The following is a 19,959-nucleotide window of genomic DNA, read 5'->3' on the forward strand; positions in this document are numbered from 1 at the left end:
GCAACCGCTGCACGAATCCTGTGTGCCGTTCTGGTGCCCACAAAGCAAGAAGGAGGTTGATAAATTGGAGAGGATTCAGAGAAGAGCCACAAGAATGATTAAAGGATTAGAAAACCTGCCTTGTAGGGACAGACTCCAGGAGCTCAATCGATTTATTTTAACAAAGAGAAGGTTAAGGGGGGACTTCATCACAGTCTGTAAGTACCTACCTGGGAAACAAATATTGGGCTCTTCAATCTCGCAGAGAAAGGTCCAACACGATCTAGTGGCTGGAAGTTGAAGCTAGACAAACTCAGAGTGGAAATAAAGTGGACGTTTTTAGCAATTAACCATTGGGACAATTTACCCAGGGCCATGGCGGATTCTCCATCACTTACACATTTTAAATCAAGGCTGGGTGCTTTTCTAAGAGACCAGCTCTAGGAGTGATCTAGGGGCAGTTCTCTGGCCTGGGTGATACGGGGGGTCAGACTGGAGGATCACAGTGGTCCAGTCTGGCCTTGGAAATCCTTCTCCCTACTGCACCGCCCCCGGCTGCCCCAGTGTCCCCTAAACAAGGGCTGTACGTGGGACGGAAATAGGTGCTAGGAGGAGACCAGCCTAAAGCACAAGTGAGGACTGGAACTTTGCTCTCTCTAGGAAACAGACCAGTGCATTGACGCATCCCTCCCCCGCCCCCGGGGCCCTAGTCCTATCCCCCCTCTCCCGATGCTGAGATTACCAGGACTGGCACCCGCGTCCATCCCGTCCAGCCAGCGCTGGGGCCCTTGTGCTCGACAGCCTGCGATTCCTGGCAGTTTGTTTACTATGTGATATAATCCTCTTTCCTTTAGTAATGATGAAAACGGTGCCGGGGGGGTGGGCAGGAGAAAAAACCCCACAACAACCCTGAACGCTGCTGCCGAGCACCTGTCTCTTGGTGGGGGAGGCTGGCGAATTAGCCAGCGTGCCAAGCTGCCGCAGTGCTTCACTCTGACGCTGCCTTGCCGGGTGGCTCACTTGCTTTGCAACTAACAACAGTCCCCATAATCCCAGCACCTAGGGGCCGTTAGCCCCTCCCCGCAACACCCCTCCTCTCCAGTGCGATGTGTCACAGATACAAGCACCTGGGGCTCTGGATCACACAGGGGCAGTGGGCTCCCAGCTGGACAAATCCCTTCTGCTCCTGCCCATGACCCAAGTGTACACTGGGGGCTGGGGAGAACACAGGATTGGGGGCGGGGGCAGCTAGTTAATTCCTACATCAAAAAGCTCTTTGCTAATGTCTCGGCCCTAATGGAAGAGTCGTGTCAGATTCATCCAGCTGTTGCAAAAGCCCATCTGCGAGGGCCCACGCCTGCAGGCGAGCTGACTGCAGGGGGGAGCTGGGGGGAACTCATGCGGAATGGCAGATCTAGGCCACTGTGCCAATGCAGAGCGAGGGGGAAGCGGGGCTGCTCTGCAGAGCCTGGATTCAAAACGATCACGAGGGGATCATGAAAACCGGGGCTCTTTGCTGTGTGTTGAGGGCCAATCTGGGGGTGGGCACCTGGCAGGGGAGGCGCCTGGCACTGTTCTATCCCCCAATCTACCCGGCCTCACCTAGCCTGAGGAGATGGCAGATGAGTGACGGTTTCCCTCTTCCTTGAAAGCTGCTTCTCCCACCTGGGACAGCTTTTCCCCTGCGTGGTTGCCCGCGGCCTGGCTTGGATGGGGAGGTGGCAGGGTTGGGTCAAACAGAGGGAGGGGAAAGCCCCTTGGGACAGCATCTCCGTGTTCTACTGTGTGCTGGTGGTGGGCTTTTCCCCCCTCTCTACGCTATGGTCCATGCACGGCTCCTGCTCCTCAGTGCCTGGGTGAGGAATGGATTTCAGAAGCACGATGGTTATGAACTAACCGGCTTCCGTCCACGGGAGGTCAATACAGCTTGCTAATTCAATGGCAACCGGCTAAGCCAATTAACCAGGGACCACAGAAATCGATGCTAACAAACTGGGGTAGGACAAATGACAGCCCCAGCCAGGGCTCTTTGCATTCATTCTTCCTTGTTCTTTGCTGATAAATTGCCACTGAGAAGCCTCTAGACCAAACTCAAGCCAAAAGCAATGGACCTTGTGGGTGGCTCAGACACCATAAAGTGTATAAAGAAAAGGAGTACTTGTGGCACCTTAGAGACTAACAAATTTATTTGAGCATAAGCTTTCGTGAGCTACAGCTCACTTCATCGGATGCATTCAGACAGGAATTCCGATGGTGCCACAAATACTCCTTTTCTTTTTGCAAATACAGACTAACACGGCTGCTACTCTGAAACCCGTAAAGTGTATGTTACACCAAAGAGGCTTAACTGCATCTTAGTTCTTTTGGCCCAGATCGTCAAAAGGTATTTAGGTGCCCAACTCCCATTGGCACCTAAATATCTTGGAGGATCGGTGCCTGACTTACTAGAATGAACGTGTAACTGGCCTAGAGCTAGGGGAGAAATGTACTTTGTTCCCAGGAAATATTTCATTGACAATGGGACCGTCTTTTTGTGCTTGTCAAAATTTTTCTTCAAAAGTTTTGGGAATTTTGTCAAAAAACTGACTTTTTGGGGGGGAATTTTGCAACCAAAAAACTTCAGCTGAAAACAGAATTTTGGGGTTTTTTGTTTACAGGCCGAGCTTTTCGATTTTCAAAATCAGGTTTCATTTTTTGATAAAAAATCTGAATTTTTTTATTGAAATCAGACTTTTTCCTGCAGAAATTTCCATTTTGACCAGCAACAAAAAAGCCATTTTTCTATGAAAAAAACAAATGTTTCCGATGAAAAATGTTGACCGTCTCTAATCTGACCCTCGGTCTCTACCCAATCAAGTCTCTTCGTCATCTCTGCCTCAACCTCATCTCCTGCTCAGCTCCACGCAAACCCACCCCAGCTCCACCCAAACCTAGCCCAGCTCCAGCTGTCTTTGCCCTCAGTTGTCATAAGGGGGTTCCAATGCTTCTTTAAAGGACCTGGTCCCCTGATCACAATTTCTCTGCTCGGATAATTCTGTTCTCTCCCTCCCCCTTTGAGCAAGGGGGGGAAACAAGGGGACACTGGTTAGTGGCTTTTGAATGTGCTGCAGAAGGCAGGAGGGTATTGGGAAGGAGCTATGGGGATTCCCACCTTTAGGGCAGCACCTCGATTCAAGCCCCTGCTGCTAAGGATCAGAACCATATGACTCTTGTAAAGACACCCAAAACCAGGCAAAAATCCCCTTGTTGCAGTTTTGGGCTCTCAGCAAAGTGACCGTGGATGGGTGCCCTCATCCCCAACAAGCAACACCAGTCTCAGGAGAGAGGCCAAGGAGTAGCGGGTTATTGGAGACTGACCCCGGAGATGGGGCTGCTCCGGATCAGAGTTCCTAAGCAAGGCAGTCAATTGCTGCAGTGGTACAAACGCCTAGACAGACAGGGCCTGACTGGCCACTGCCGTCAGTGACACCTTTGTGTCCAGAGCTGGGCCAATGTACGCCACTGGGGATCCAGACCATGTGTCTGGTGACACACAGGCAGGGCTGGAATTCCACCAGCTCGCAGAGATGATGCTTGATCCTCCCCACTTTCTGTGCTATGTAGCTGGGATGGGGAAAAAGATGTCAGACCCAGTTTCTTGGTCCCTTTGCATGGAGTCTGATTGTTTGGGGCAGCGATTTCTCTCTGCGTTTCCAGATCCTTCGTTCGAAGCAACAAGCACAGCTGCAATCCAATAGCCAGTGGCGGGCGCGGCAGAAAGTGGGTCAAGCACATTGGACACCATGTGCTATTCCTCCCCTCGTTATCACAACCCAGAGGGGAAACAAAACCCCGTCTCCCCAGCAACGCAGCCAGCCACCATGCAGCGTTTGCAGCCAAGCTCAAGGTGTGCAACGGAGAAAGGAAAACTGGGCCAGCGGGTGCTTCAGAAACACACACACACAAATAACTGAAGCAGCAGATAGGAATGGCGACTTTGCAGCCAAGGGCATTAGGAGAGGTTCTAGCTCTTAGGGACGGCCTGGGCCGCAAGTAAACGTGCTGGGTGTTCCCTGATCATTCCCTTCTACTGCTCCCTGAGGTCCCATGGTGCTAGGCGCTGTACAGACCGGGGATGGATCACTCAATAATTGCCCTGGACTGTTCACTCCCTCTGAAGCCTCTGACACTGGCCACAGTCAGAAGCCAGGATACTGGGCTAGATGGACCATTGGTCTGAGCCAGTCTGGTTGTTCTTATGTTCTAAGAGATGAACCTCACCGTTGAGGTATGTTAAGGGTCCCTGATCCACAGAGGATATAAGTCTGTTATAACAACAATTAAGAAGTCTTAGCTCATGCACCAGCATTTAGCTCGGGAGGCAGGGGTGCCAGAACAGGGGGAGGGCCCGGGCGGCATGGCCCCCTCCACTTTTTACCGGCTGTAAGGGTGAGTGATGGGTGGGGGGGAGGTGGAGAGGAGCAAGCAGGTGGCAGGACCTCGATGGGAATGGGCTGTGCGAGGACGGGGGCTCAGGGAGAAGGGGGTGGGGCCACGGTTTGGGGACCTGTGGCCCCCCCACTTTTAGAGCACTTCCGTTGCTCCTGTCTGGAGGTCCCCACTTCAATCCCTGGTGCACCTCCCCAAGATAGTGGCCACCACAGAGCCAGGCCCTGCCCTGAGGAGTTTACGCTTCCAAGAGCTGAGAGAGCTGAAGGATTAATATCCCCTTTATACTGCTGGACAAGCGAGACACAGAGATTAACTGATTCACACAGCAGAGCTGGGAACAGTGCCCAGATCTCCCACTTTGGTGCCTTATCCACTAGTCTATACTGCCACCCTGAGAGAAGGCTGTCCCCTCCTTGCTACGATACATAGCTTCTGAACAGAGTGTGGGGCCTTTCTGTACAGGGCCATGTGTAGGAAGTTAGAGAACTCTGAATTTCAGGAGGTGCTTGATGGGAGAAGACAGAGCACATGGAGGAAGGGCTGAAGCTGGAAGGAATGCTGTCTTGGCTCTTTTTCCTTTCCTGCTCCACCACTGAACTCTCCCTGGCCGTGTGATCGCTGTCTGTGGTTGTTCGGCCGTTCAGCAATGAGGTTCACTTTGAAAAATAAAAGGCTACATTTTGTTCCTGTTTCTATTCATTTAAGCTCCTGGACTTCAGCAAGGCTACATGGGAGCATGTTTGCGCTCAAGATATGCGTCCCAGAGACTCTGTGAAAGAAAGAAAGAAAGAAAGAAAGAAAGAAAGAAAGAAAGAAAGAAAGAAAGAAAGAAAGAGAAAATTCCCTTGCTGCTTTGCTTGTTTATGCATGCCGGAGTCCTGATGCCCAATCCCCTGCTCCAACCAACAGATCAGACTGTTTCCTAGAGCCAGGACTGGAACCCAGGAGTCCTGAGTCTGTCCCCTGCTCTAACCACTATACCACACGGTCTTCCAAAAGCCAGGAATAGAACCCAGATGTTCTGTTGCTTTCTCTTTCTTTCTTTGTTTCTCCACCAGAGATGCAAGAGCGTGCTTTAAAAAAAACCAAACCTCTTTGACTTTCTACAAGCACGATACCTTTGTCCATTAGACACAAGAACTAAGACAATATTGATCTGTGTCTTGAACACGTTCCTGAAGTGGTTCTTGTGAATAAAGGTTTTTTTACAGGGCTCCAAACAGGCTGTATTTTGCTCCTCTTTTTCCCATAACAGCTCCTCATCCGTGGGTGGGTTTTTTTGTGTATTTTATAATTGTTTCTTTTCACATATTAACAAGCAACAAAAGCCGGAAAAGTCCGACTGCTGGAGCTTAGGTTGCGTTCGTGGTTATTTTAGCAGCTCACCCCTGTGGCATCTAAATCCTTCCCATGCAGTAAAAATAAATAACATCTGGGGTGTGGTTTGCTTTTCCTCTTTTTCTTTTTCACCGTCCTTTTGTCCGTAACTTTTCAAAACTTTGCCAACTTTATTGCTCCCTGGTAAAGTACTAGCCACGCATCCCTGCGCATTCACCCAACCCCATTCCTATTCAGTGTGTATCATGGGTCCCTCTAGTGGATACTCCACAGAGGATAACACCTTACTACTTCTGCCAGGAACCAGAGTGGCTTCCTTAGCTTAAGTGGCAGAGATCTGCCCTACGGCTGTGTGGTGGGGCCAAACTCTGCGGATGGGCCGTTACACATGCAAAGAGCAGGCCCTGACTTCTGAAGGATGCAGTTGCTGGGCTCACTGGAAGTTATGGGCTGGGTTGGTATTTATCCTTTACAAAATGCAGCAGTAAAGCAAAGATCACCCTGAGTCGATACATCCAGCGTGTCTAGTTACCTGATACTGCCTAGATTCTGCCTGATACCTGATACTGCCTAGATTCTCCAGTCATTGACTGGGTCTCGTATTGGATGATCGAGGAGACGTTTATTCTTTGGTTGCCCTGGAAACCAAAGGGGATCTCTCTAGGACGTGTAGGTACAGTATTCTTTCCTTCCTGTCCTAACCTCTTGCACAGTTCACATCAGAGGTAGCTGCGTATCAGTGGTGGGCAAAGTGATTCTTCTATACTGTAGAATACGCTGCATTTCTATCACTTCCTTCCTCCAAGGATCTCAAAGCCCTTTACAAGCCTCCATTAACTAAGCCTCACAATTCCCCATTGTACAGAGGAGAAACTGAGGCAAAAAGAGGGAAAGTGAATCACTCAGGAAAGGCGGCAGCACCAACAGGACCAGAGCTCACCTCTACGGCAGATGCCTCTGGCCAGAATCGACCCCCTGGGCCTCAGTGCTGCCAGCAGGGGAAGTCAGGCCATACAGACACCTTCTCAACCTGCCCAGCGTTTGCCCCGCTCATGCCACACGCTGCTAAGATTTATAGAACTGTCGCCCTGCTCTCCAGGAAGGGAATTGTTGCTCCTCTTCCAAAAGCTTCCAGGCTAAGAAGCAGCTGAGCAAAGGGCCTCCGTGGCTTGGCGCAAACCCCTTTCCCTGAGCAGCGTGTTGGGAAGCTAATTGGAACATTGAATTTCTTCATTAAGGGTAGCTCGGGGCTATTTGAGTGGAATTAGGCAGCGCGAGGCTCCCGTGGCTGGCACAGGTGTCATTCCTGTCTGTGCATATGCCAGGCTAGTTACTGTCATTAGGGGAGGTAAATGGAGCCTTATTGAATCACAGCTGCTGTTAATAACTTCCCTATTTATTAGCATCAATTACTGCCCTACCCGGGTCAAGAGTGCCACTCAGTCTATGCCAAGGGCTGTGGCATTCTAGATAACAAGCTAGGATACCGTCTCTGCCTACTTCCCCTTGCCAGGAGCAGTAGTTGGCACACAGCCTGAATGTGTCTGTCTTGAAATCTTTCCCAGGTCGAGGACAAATCTGCAAGTTCTTAGCACCCAGGAGCCCTGAGTTTCAGTCCTTTGCTCTAACCACTAGATCACACTACTTCCCAGAGCCAGGGACAGAACTCAGGAGCCTTACCCCCTGTCTCCTTCTCTAACCCCAGTCCACACTCCCCACCAAAAGCCAGCATGAGAACCCAGGAGTCCTGAGTCCCAACCCCTCTAACCCTTACCAAAAAGACAGCAACAGAACCCAGAGATCAAGAGTCCGCATTCCCTGCTCTAACCACTAGACACCACTCTAGTCTTGGAGCTCAGGATAGAAAGCAGGTGTCCTGACCCCAGTCCTGTGCTTTAGCCACTAGACACCCTCCTATCTTGGAGTTTAGAATAGGACCCAGGAGTCCTGATCCCAGTCCCCTGCTCTAACCATTCAACCACCCTCCCTCCCTTGTTAGCAGAACAGTCAGAGTGAACAGGGGTACTATGCTGACAGCAGACGAATGGGGGAGGCCTGGCAGCACGACCCCATGGCTCATTCAGAGATGGGGAACACTTACTGAACAGGACAAGCTCCCAGGCAGCCTCATCCCAATTCAGCCTCTGATCCTGACAAGAATCGGTCCAAATCAGGATAAGAGCCCAATTCAAACTCCCCCAAAGCTCGGGGGCTGTTTGGACTCCTAGTTCTGGGCCAGGCCTGTCTGTCCCAGAGGCAGACCCTACCCCATTTCCACAGCATGAGGCTGTGGGTCCAGACATTGGTGCACTCTCTGTAGTGAGCAGGACCCTTTGGCTAGAGATAACAGCTGGGGAAGGGGAAACCAGGTCTTATTTTTGGCATTGCAAATCGGTTAAAATCTCAGTATCAGCAAAGCGCTGGGGAATGTTCGAGAGCCTCGCTTGCTTTAGCTCAGCTCTGGACTGGCAACCCTGCTCTGTTTGGAGCAGGTGCAGGGGCCGGACTCAGGGTCTGATCCTCTGCACGTCGGTGAGGTTCACAGACTAATCCTACACCCACCGCAGTCTAACACAGATGGATCAAGGGTCCCGTCCTCACCCATTCATCCTCCCCACAGCCGCAGAGGGACGTGTCCCATTTAAAGATGGGGAGCACAGAGCAGCTAAGGGCAGGATGCACAAAAGCCATTAGGCGCCTCCGTCCCAATTTCAGGCACTCAAGTCCCCGTTTTGGCTCCCCTGCTGTGCACAAAACTCCCGCCGAGCCCCGGAGGCGCCCGTGCTCCTGCCTCTGGGCGTGTGGGCAGCTGCCTCCCCCTAGGTGTCTGAGCCCCCATCTCCTGCCTGAGCCCCAGAGCGATTCACAACCCAGGGGAAGACGGGTGCTCGGCCGCCCAAGTCGCATGCGGGGCCCCATCCGCGAGGCGCGCTCAGAGACCACCTGCCAGCTCAGCTCCCGTTCCAGACCCAGCCAGAGAAGCAGGGAGGCGCCCACCTTATAACTTTCAGCCCAGTGGTTAGAGCAGCTGCCTGGGCTGGGGGAGGTCCAGGTTCATTCCTCACCTCACCCCAGGCAGTGGGTGAGAAAAGATTTGAGCAGGGGCCTCCCACCTTTCCAGGGAGCTGAAACCCCAGAGCTTGGGGCTAGCCAGAAGAGCGGCTCCCTCGGTCACTCCTGTAGACGCTGCTCCATGGTGGATAAATCCTGAGGGTTGCATGGGACGTCTGCCCCTGGTTGGCGAGCACATCTCCCGGCTCAGGCCGTGCGCGCCAGAGGAGTGCCCCCCCACCCTCCAGTCTGTGAATTGCAGGCGGTGATGGCACCTCCCTGCAGCCCAGATGTAGGTGGGGCAGGGCTTAGCACACAGCTCTCACAGTCTAACTGGGCTAGACAGAGAAAAGGTAGAGGGGAAACTGAGGCACAGAGCGGCGAAGGGACTCTCTTCTCAGTTTCCCACACCTGCCCGTAGTTCCCTGGTAACTGTGGTAACCCGCCCATACCTTATTATCCAGGGCAGGCGCACCCTAGCTGCTTCGTTACCACCCAGAGGCTGTGCCAGCCCAGTGGAGCTATTGCAGTGAGTGTGGCCCAAGTTGGGGTCGGTTCTGCCTCGGGCATCACTTCGGCAGCCTCCGGCCCCCAGCCAGCGTGGCAGATCTCAGCCATGTGCTCCCCTGGGCACGACTGGGGCCCGATCCTGAGGATTTGCCGAGCCCCACAACTCTCACTGATTTCAAGGAGGGGACCGGGGCATGGGAAGAAAGGAACAAACACCAAGCCCAGAAGCGGTTTATGGCAACACCAATTTAGACACATGGGCCCACAGGTGCCGGATTCTGGAAGCAGCAGAGCACCCCCTAGTGGCAATCTAGGGCGCTCGGCACCTCTCCGGAGGCACTCGGCACCTGCAAGGAGCAGTCCCCATGCGCAGGATCGGTCCCTTCCGATTTCACCTTCCACCCAAACTGGGCGAGGAGGAGGGCGATGGGGTGGGCAGATGAGTTCTGTAAGTGAGTGCCCTACTCTGGGCTTTCTGCTTCCCTAATACTTAAGGCCTCGGTCCTGCCTCGCACATTAAGGTCACTGGGATCCTATGACAAGAACAGAGAGAGGGAAAGAATTTTTAGGGCTAAGCTGCTTGTGCCAAATTTGGATGGAATTCAGGGAACCGCTCCTCCCACAATATTATTGTGTGGAAACACCCCTGCCCCGCCCTGCCCGAAAGGGAGTGTGTGTGTGAGAGAGAGAGCGTGTGCAGCGAACAAGGTGAGAGAAAACCTGCCCCCCTCTATCTTTGAGACAAGTTCCCATGCACGTTATTCCATCACAACCCCCTGCCACCCTATGAAGGAAGGCTGGACTGGGGCTCCCACTTTACAGCCTGGGAAACTGAGGCGGGGGTGTTTACAAGGTCACCCAGTGACTCAGGGCTGGGAATAGAACCCAGGAGTCCTGCACTTGGCTGCACAAACCCTGCACCGCACGACTTTCAAATGTCAAAGCACCAAATCCAAGCACCCCTGGCAGGTTGCTGGGACGCATGGGACCCTATTTTCATGGTTCTATTAAGGTTGAGTGAATGAATGCTGGCACAAGGGTGAAGAGGGTTCGCTGGGATGCTCGGAAAGGTCCCTTCTGGCCGTCTGAGACCTGAGTCATAATCCCTTGCTTTTAATCAGTAGGTCTCCAAGCACTGTGCAAAGAAGGGCAATGTTGTTATCGCCACAGATGGGGAAACCGAGGCACGGGGTGGCAAAATGACCTGCTTAGTATCACCAGGCCTGGAACCCATGTGCTTAGAGTCCCAGAACAACGTACAGGCCACAAGCAAGCACCTAGCAGAGCTCAGGATAGATCCAAGGAGCCCGGACTCCCAGCCCCTTAGCTCTAACCACTAGATCACACTACCTCCTTATATATCCATCTAGATACACGCTCTGGGCCTGCTTTGCCTCTGTCACACCAGTGTCAATCATGTCTAACTGAGTTACAGCACCATGAAAACAGCAAGTGAAATCTCTCTCAGCCCTGCTAAACACCTGGCTCAGGAAGTGGCTAACCAAGGGCTTGACTATACATAATGTTAAGCCTCCGAGCGCTGGCTTTTTCCAGAGTGCCAGCCAAATAGGTGCTTAGAGGGCCGAGTATAGAAGTCCCCAAGCCCCAATTAGGGCGGCTCAGTGGCGCAGTGTGTTAACACACAGCCTTTCACCTCCCCAGCCCAGCTTTAAACCTTGTGAAGGTCACATAAGGAAGAGGGAAGCAATGCTGGGATGGGGGTTAACCCTTTGCTCGCCAGGGAGGGCAAGGCCCTCGTACGCTCCTACAGGCCCCCTTGCCACGTAGGATGCAAACCAGAACTGGAGAGCTGAGCGTCACCTGGAGACTTTAAGCAGAAGGCCCCAAATGCTCTGGTCCCACGTTCCCTAAAGCATCAATCCATGGGGCTATCCCAGAGCCACTGACTGCCCTGGAGTCACCTGGCCTGACCCCTCCGTCAGATGCACCCAGGTTGGATCCTGGCAGGGATGTTGCTCCAGTCACTCCCCTGGGTCTCCTATTGCCGCAGACAACTGGCCTGGCTGCTAAGAACTTCCATCCTCCCATGCAGCCAGCGAATGCCCCACACCCCCCTGGGCCTCCTTGCAATGCCACCAATTCCCGTGCCTCATTTCTGCTCTGGCCTTGAAGCGACGTGCAGATTTTGATCGCGTCCCTCCCTGTATCCAGCTCCCTAAGCATCTCCTCCCCCCACAGCCTGGCACCACCGCCCCCCTCCTCGGTGCTTTCTCGGGGCTCCTTCAATCTCTCTCCCGCGTTGCGGGGACCCAAGCGGCGTGCGCAGCTTCACCGAAGCCAGCTGTGCCGGGAGCAGGGCTGGAGCTCACTCGTTCGGAAGTGGGGGGAGGTAGCGTCCCTTCTCTGCCTGCTCAGGCCGGGCCTGAGGGAGCCCCCGTGCAGTGCAGGCTGCGAGCGGGAGAGAACCACACGATGTGCCTGGGTCCGGCAGCCTCACTCCAGAACCCCCTGCAGAGTCACTGCGGCCCAGCCCCGTCCTGGGTCTGCTGCGAGGGGGGCAGAGCCCTCCGAAGGGCACATGAACATGGCAGGCTCGTGTGGGGCCCTCCAGAGGGTCAAAGCGCTGGGACAAGCAGCAAGAAAGTCTTCTGGGGCTTGTTCTTTCCTTTAACGAGAGGAAAATGTGGAGTGCGATAAGAATGGGGGGAAGCTCATCGGGGGGGTAACAGCTTGAGTCGGGGGAGCAGGAGCATTGCAGGAAGGTGGGCGCGCAACAGGGGTGTCTGGTGGGAGAGGGCTTGAGGAAAGTGCCCTGCCAGGGGATTCTGGCATGTCATTTAAAACACACATGAACCCCCTCCCCCCCACCACACACACACTCACATGCACCTTCACAAAAACATGCATGCAAAACTACGGCTGCATAAACCCAGACGGTGCTGCTGTAAGCTGGGCTCAAACCCAGGGCCTTCTGCACCAAAACCATGCCTCTCTCCTGCTCAGTTTAAGGGGCATTTCCTCTTGCGACGAGACAGCAGTAAACTGTACAGTCGCTGGGACCCACCACTGGAGGGAGACATGCATCAAGCCAGCATATTTTACACACACACACTCACAGGTGCATTCACATGGGCACACACATGCAAAGGCGCACACACACACATGCCCGCACAGTTCTCTGTGCGTCCTCCGGCAGGTTCCCCATGGCAGACAGGAAGCCAAAGAGACGGCAAGCTGGGAGATCCAAAGATCAAAGCCCTGCGACCGTGAGGTACCATTCCCAGGAGCTTAATCTCACCCCAGCACTGAGTGAATGCCCAGCATGCCGGTCAGGGCCCAGGAGGCGATGCTCAGGCTGGCCTGTGAAGCAGGCAGTCTGGTTTAGTGGGTAGTGCATCACACTCAGACCAGACCACTGAGGTTCTGTTCCTAACTCTGCTCGCTGTGTCCCCGCTCACCCTTTTTCTATGTACGCTGCGGTCTCAAGGCAGAGCACGTCTCTCACTCAATGGCTGTGTAGCACCCAGGGGCCCTGATCTCAGTCGGTGCCACTTTAATACACACCATGACCGACAGCAGGACAGAGGGCAGCAGGGGGAGCCAGATGTTTTCTCCAAGCAAGATCACCCTGTCCCGGATCCCCACCGTGGCAGGGAGAGGCCAGTGACCCAGGCTCTATCCTCGGATCCAAAGGAACCTGTGAACATTTGCCAACAGCCAGTCCCGCCACCAGTTGCAATGCAGAATAAAAAGCGGCCAGCTTGCCTGGGGCCCGTACCTGCTTTCCCAGCAGTTCTGGCCCCCAGCCAGCCCAGGGGGGTGATGGCTGAGGGAACCCATGAACTGGAAATCGGATAAGCTCTGCTAGATCCTCAGCGAGCTTATTTCCCTCTCTCCGCATTAACGTGTTCACTTTGGCCCACAGCTTTTCCCACTGACCCAGTGATCTTTGCTATTTCAGGCCCCCGAATTAAGAGATTGAGGGGGCTAATGCCCAGTAATGTCCCTGGCTCAGAACATGCAGGTAAGACCATTGCAAGGCAGTGTACCGGGGCGGACAGGGATGTGGCGGTGGGCAGGAGGAGAAGGGAGCTGCCCACAGGGCCCAGAGTGAGCCGGGTGAGTTCAAGCCATGCCATCAAAGCAGGCAGGCACCGTCCTTCATGCAAACAGTGCCACACGCCTCCCCGGGCAGGTTTGCCATTGGCGTCAGTGAGATCAGGAGCTACAAGACATCCCTTGGCCCTGGCTGTCACCCACACCAGCTCCTCTCTGCAGCTAGATTGACGCACGGGATGGGGGGCTGGCGGGGGGAGCCAGGCCTTCCTTTATCATGAAACCTAGGCACTCCAGAGGTGCCTGGCTCTTTTGCCTCCAGGCATCGCTGGGCAGAGGACAACGGGGGGGGGGAGAGAGGAATGAGGGAGGGGCGGGGATGGAGGAAAACAACAAGCTGAGGGGTCCCATCGAAGTAACAACTGGGAGCCTCTGGGGGAATGGCTAGAGCAGCATAGCGAGGAGTTCCACAGGGCGTGGGGGTGGGGCCAGGGAGCGCCGTTCACATGAGCCACCCAACGGCCCTCAGGTGCCACTGATTTACCAGCTCCAAGAGCCTGAACCAGTCACTGTGTCCACATGCCCCCAAGCAGCCTGCTTAGCATATGGGCAGCATGGCCCAGTGGTTGGCTGCTAGCTTAGGACTCTGGAGATCTGGCTTCTAGTGCTGCTGTTGACCTGGCCTCTGTCTCTCCTCCTACCCTGGGTCAGTTGAGACTGGAAGTTCTTTGGGGCAGGGACTATCTCTCACCCTAGGCCTGGCACACCAGGGCCCCTGATCTCAGAGCGCTAGACGGTACTGGTTCCTAGCTCTAACCACTAGTCCATACTACCTTCCAAGCATCACCCTTAGTTGTGCACAGACAGCTGCTGTGAATTCATGGGTGACAGGCAACAGCCTTTTCACCCACCCAGCGTGCATGTGGAATTAGTACATTCATATTCAGCTGGAGCATCAGTGCAGCTGGGTGGGACTCAGCACTGGCTGGGCATAGAGCCCTTCACACGAGCAAGACACTAGGGAACCATCAGAAGTATCTATCTATCTGTCTATCCCCATACACCCTATCTATCTCCACCCACCCTATCTATCTATCTGTCTGTCTATCTCCACACACCCTACCATCTATCTATCTATTTATCTATCTCCACACACCCTATCATCTATCTATCTATCTATCTATCCTCATACACCTGTAGCGGGGCAGTCATCCTGCTCCTGGGCAGAAGGTATGCTGACTGAGGAAGCAGCCACAGCTGTGGCCACACCCCATCAGGCCACAGCTGGCCCTGATGTAAGGGCTCAGGGAGGAGCTGGATCAGACTCACTCCAGCCCTGGAGGGGGAAGGAGCTGGCTGCCTTGGTGCACGGAGTACCTGAAGCAGAGCAAGGGCAAGGGCAAGGGCAAGGGGAGCTCCAGCCTGGCTGAAGGCCTAGGGAGGTACTGGGGCTGCAGGGAGACAGCTGAAGGCCGAGACACGCAGGGGGGTCCAACCCCCTTGCCAGTGATGAGTGGCCATTGCAGCCTGCCCCCAGGGAAAGGGGGCTAGATGATGACTGGCAGTAGCCACTGAGGCAAGGTGGGTATAGAAGGTTGGGGGTTCTCTGGGGAGGGGAGACAGAGTGTGGGGACTGCTGTAGGGCAGAACCCCAAGAAAAGGGGCACTGGGGTTCAGGAGTGACAGGGGGCCTGAAGAAGGCGGGGCACTGGCCAGCAGGAGATACTCTGAGGCTGGAAGGAGCTAATACCTGGACTGACCAGCAGGAGGCGCTGTGGCAGTGAGTGCGCCATCTGCTACACACGCCCTCTAGCTATCCTCATGCCCGCTGTCTGCTCCTTCGATTGATTTATCCACTAATTCTTTCATCCTGGATCCTCTAAGGAAAGGGTCTAGCCAGCCTGTTGGGAGCCGCCCCAAACATTCAAACCCTCCTCAAGAGAGTGGAATATTATATAACAGTTCTTTTATAGCGTTAATATTCATTATTATCACAGGGGCTCCTAGATGTCCCAGCCAACACCAGGGCCCCATTGTGCCAGCAATTTCTCTCTCTCTCTCACACACACACACCACATTTAGCTGGCCATAGCGACATCGCCCAAGGGTGTGAAAAATTTCCCCCAGCTGAGTGCTGTAGCTAAACTGACCTAATCCCTGATGTAGACGCGGCTAGGTGGACAGAAGCGTTCTCCCATCGACCTGGCTCCTGCTGCTCGGGGAGGTGGAGTCTCTACAACCCCAGAAAAACCTCTTCCGTCACTGTGTGTGTCTACACTATGGGGTTACAGTGCAAAAGCTACAGCCCCAGAACTATGCCGTTCTATCCTCTGTCTTGGGGTAGACAAGCCCACAGTGAGAGATGGTCTCTGCCCTGAAGCTCTCTCAGTCTAACAGTCAATTAACTGTATTCTACAGATGGGGAAACTGAGGCACAGAGCGATGTCGTGGACTTGCCCAGGCCCACGCAGGGAGTCTGTGGCAGAACTGGGAATTCAACCAGGATCTCCAGTCCAGTGCCTTAGCCACAAGACCATCCTGCCTCTCGAATTATCATGTAATAATTTGCCAAGTGGATGGGACTCAGAATATCTGGGTTGTGTTCCTGGCTTTACCACCAGCCTGCTGTGTGACTTGGGCAAGTCACCCCACCAGTTTGTTCGTCAGTTTCCCCATAGCACCTCCACAAATAAATACCAGCCCGATGAAAATCCCCTTGAGCCCACTTTCTCCCTAACCCCCAAGAGAAGCCTCAAACTGTGCTTGGGGTGGGAGTGTTAACAAACCCAGGCCATTTGAAGAGCCTGTCCTGCTGAGGAAAGCAGGCAAGGGGTGGGCCCAGATGCTGTTCTGGGAGTTGCTTTAGTGAGGGTTCGTTGGCTGAGTGGACCATCAGCCCATCCAGCGGGCCAGAGACCTCCTGGGGCACTCTGCATTTACACCAACGTACCTGAGACTGGAGGCCCATCGGATCAGCACCCCACCCGGCCGCAGGCATGCGATGGCAGGATTGGCACAAGAACGTGGCCCAATAGGTTCAGGGCCTCTGCAGAGGCCCCCTCTAACTCCCTGGCAGCCCTGAATTAACAGCCACTGCTCTTTGCTGAAGCACATCGGGCTCCACCTGCCAGCAGCCAGTGCCAGGCCCTTCCTTGTTCCCCTCGCTCCACTCAGCTTGGAGCAGGGCTGGATGGCAGAGAGGAGAGCCTGAAGTTTAACTAGTCGCTTTAGATTCTTCTCGTGCCTCCGCCACCAGGGAGGTAGGCATCTCATTAGCAAGGGCTGCCTGCCTTAATGACAGCCTGGCTGGCTGGCGAGGCTGGAAATCAGTACTTAAAAGAGCCCTGTAGCAAGGAAGAGGCCAATATTTTTCACCCAGTGAGCTCAAAGCACTTTCAAGAGCTGGGCATGTATCCTGCTCAGCAGTAGCAGAGTCAGGCAGAAACCAGTTTTCCCATCCCATGAAAATCATCTGGATTTAGAACTTTTTTCCTGGGATGAAAAGTCAAAATCCCGAAAAATTTCACAAACTGGTAAAAGGGAAACATGCGTAGGGCCAATCAGCACATCTCGTTTCAATCATTTTGAACATTTCATTTCAATTTTGCCCATTTGCAATGTTCATTTTACTATCATTAGCTGAAATTTCGAAACAAACATTTGTTTTGAACTGGACTTTTTTTGCTTCAGAATGAAACATTTCAAGAACTTCAAAACTTGTTTTCTTTCCCAAATCCTTTTCGAATTGAAAAATTCATCAAAACCAACCTGTTCCCATGAAGACTTTCAGTTTGGATTAATCGACATTTTCCAATGGAAAAAAGTTTCATAAAAAACAACCAACCAACCAACCAACCAGCTCTACCCATGGGGAAACTGAGGCACAGACTTGCCCAAGGGCACATGACTTAGAACCCCGATTTCCTGCTTGTCAACCCCATGTTCTAGCCAAAGCTGGGCTCTTTATCAGCTTTCCCAATGACCTAGGTGTTCCCAGCAAATCCACAGTGTGATGGTCCATTCCAAAGGACCTGCTGGTGACTTCGGCGCTTGCAAAGAGGCAGATGTCCCCTGGCATAGCAGCTCTCAGTCAGGGGTCCGAGGCCCCCGGCGGGGGGGTGCGTGAGCAGGTTTTAAAGGGTCCGCCAAGCAGGGCCAGCGTTAGACTTACTGGAGCCCAGGGCAGAAAGCCTCGCCACCTGGGGCAGAACCTGAAGCCTGAGCCACTTAGCTACATGGGGTCCTCTGTGGCATGGGGCCCCAGGCAAGTGCCCTGCTTGCTACCCCTTAACGCCGGCCCTGGCTTTTCTATGCAGAAAACCAGTCGTTGTGGCACAGGGGGGCCGGGGAGTTTTTTAATAGCACCTTGGGGGGGCCTCAGAAAGAAAAAGTTTGACAACCCCTGCCCGGGCAGAAACAGCCAGCAGATCCCAAAAGCCTGTGAGACTCTTCTGCTGCTGCGTCCCTTGTCCCCCGCCCTCCCCCGCCGACACACAGGGTTTGCACAGACACTCATGGACATTGCACAAACAACCCCCTGCCCCCCATAGACACAGACCCCTGCGCACAGACGTGATACGTAAGCATTAGGGCCCTACCAAATTCACGGTCCATTTTGGTCAATTTCAAGATCATAGAGTTTAAAAAATTGTAAAAAAATTTTAAAAAAGTTTCATGATTTCAGCTATTTAAATCTGAAATTTCACATATTGTAATTGTAGGGGTCCTGACCCAAAAGGGAGTTGTGGGGGGGGGTCGCAAGGTTATTGTAGGGGGGGCTGCGGTTGTGACAAAGTGGGACTGTTCTTAATGTTTCCTCTGAATAGTGTGGGGGTGCCTCAGTTTCCCCTAGGCAGTTCTTAAGTATCTAGGTGGTGGGGATAAGGGTGTGTGATCACTGCAGAGCCCTAGAGGGCAGGTGTGTGCAGGGGTCTGGACACAGAGAATGGCTGACACCCTGTTTCCTGGCAACTGATGGTCTGGGCCCTTCCCCCCTGCAAGGCGAGAGCTAAAGGGTTGGAGAACAAAGGACTCAGGTGACCTCCTGGCCCGGGAAAGGGACAAAGCCCAGAGGAGGAGGGGCTGGAGGGAGTTTTCAGCTTGGGGCTGGCTGGGACATGGAGTGAAGTGCAGACAGGGTTGTCTGGCTCACTGGCCCCAAAATGGACCCAGCTGAGGGGTCCGGTTCTCTGCACCTACAAGCTCTGTGTTAGACCATGTTCCTGTCATCTAATAAACCTCTGTTTTACTGGCTGGCTGAGAGTCACGTCTGACTGCGAAGTTGGGGTGCAGGACCCTCTGGCTTCCCCAGGAGCCCGGCCTGAGCGGACTCGCTGTGGGAAGCTCATGGAGGGGCAGAGGATGCTGAATGCTCCGAGGTCAGACCCAGGAAGGTGGAAGTTGTGTTAGTTTTGTGTCCTGAAGACAGGCTGCTCACAGAAAGGAAACTTCCCCAGAGTCCTGACTGGCTTCATGGGGAGCAGTTCCAGAGCATCACCCAGGGACTCCGTGACAACTGGTGGCAGAGGTGGGATCTACTGAACCCCGTGGACGGCGCTTCCTGCAGTAAGTGACTGGGGAGCAGTAAAACGAAGGGGGATTGACGGGGACCAGGCGTGCTGAAGATTCAGAGACAGACGGTTTCAGGGGGCGGTTAACCCCTGGGGGTGTATGACTAGAGAGAAGGACTTTTGCAGTAACAGGGTCCCCGGGGGATTACAGCGAGGGGTCCCAGGGGCAGAGGAGTCTGCCGCTCGACCCTGGCAAAGAGGTGGTGACCTCGAGAAGGGCTGGCACACTAGGGGCTCTCCCTGGAAACCGTGGGGAGCTAAGAGCACACAGGCCTGTGAGTCCACAACAACTTGGGAAGAGCGGCGTGATGGCCTGTCACTGTCTCCTTAAGAAGGACATTGTAACCCTATGCAGAAAGAGAGGGTTGAGCATTGGAAAGTTCACCAAAGCAGAGTTAATCGTGCAGCTGGAGGAGGATGACCGCTCTAAGGAACAGATTCCTGACCCTAAATGGAGCTACAGCAGGATCTGGGAGCAGCTGGAGTGGTAGCCAGGCAACCCCAAGACTCCCCAAGATCAATGGCCCCATGTCTAGTTGGCAGCCGGTGTCAAGTGGAGTGCCCCAGAGGTCGGTCCTGGGGCCGGTTTTGTTCAATATCTTCATAAATGATCTGGAGGATGGTGTGGATTGCACTCTCAGCAAATTTGCGGATGATACTAAACTGGGAGGAGTGGTAGATACACTGGAGGGCAGGGATAGGCTACAGAGGGACTTAGACAAATTGGAGGATTGTGCCAAAAGAAATCTGATGAGGTTCAATAAGGATAAGTGCAGGGTCCTGCACTTAGGACGGAAGAACCCAATGCACCGCTACAGACTAGGGACCGAATGGCTAGGCAGCAGTTCTGCGGAAAAGGACCTAGGGGTGACAGTGGACGAGAAGCTGGATATGAGTCAGCAGTGTGCCCTTGATGCCAAGAAGGCCAATGGCATTTTGGGATGTATAAGTAGGGGCATTGCCAGCAGATCGAGGGATGTGGTCGTTCCCCTCTATTCGACATTGGTGAGGCCTCATCTGGAGTACTGTGTCCAGTTTTGGGCCCCACACTACAAGAAGGATG

At 53.8% G+C, this 19,959-nt stretch overlaps 1 long non-coding RNA gene across 1 annotated transcript in view; it reads right to left on the reverse strand.

Moving 5' to 3' along the window:
* Window positions 1-19,959, reverse strand: part of LOC142070129 (uncharacterized) — a 60,855-nt gene that overhangs the window by 20,083 nt on the left and 20,813 nt on the right. The window lies entirely within an intron of this gene.

The sequence above is a fragment of the Caretta caretta genome, chromosome 25 (assembly GCF_965140235.1).
Source record: "Caretta caretta isolate rCarCar2 chromosome 25, rCarCar1.hap1, whole genome shotgun sequence".
Lineage (NCBI taxonomy): Eukaryota > Metazoa > Chordata > Testudines > Cheloniidae > Caretta > Caretta caretta.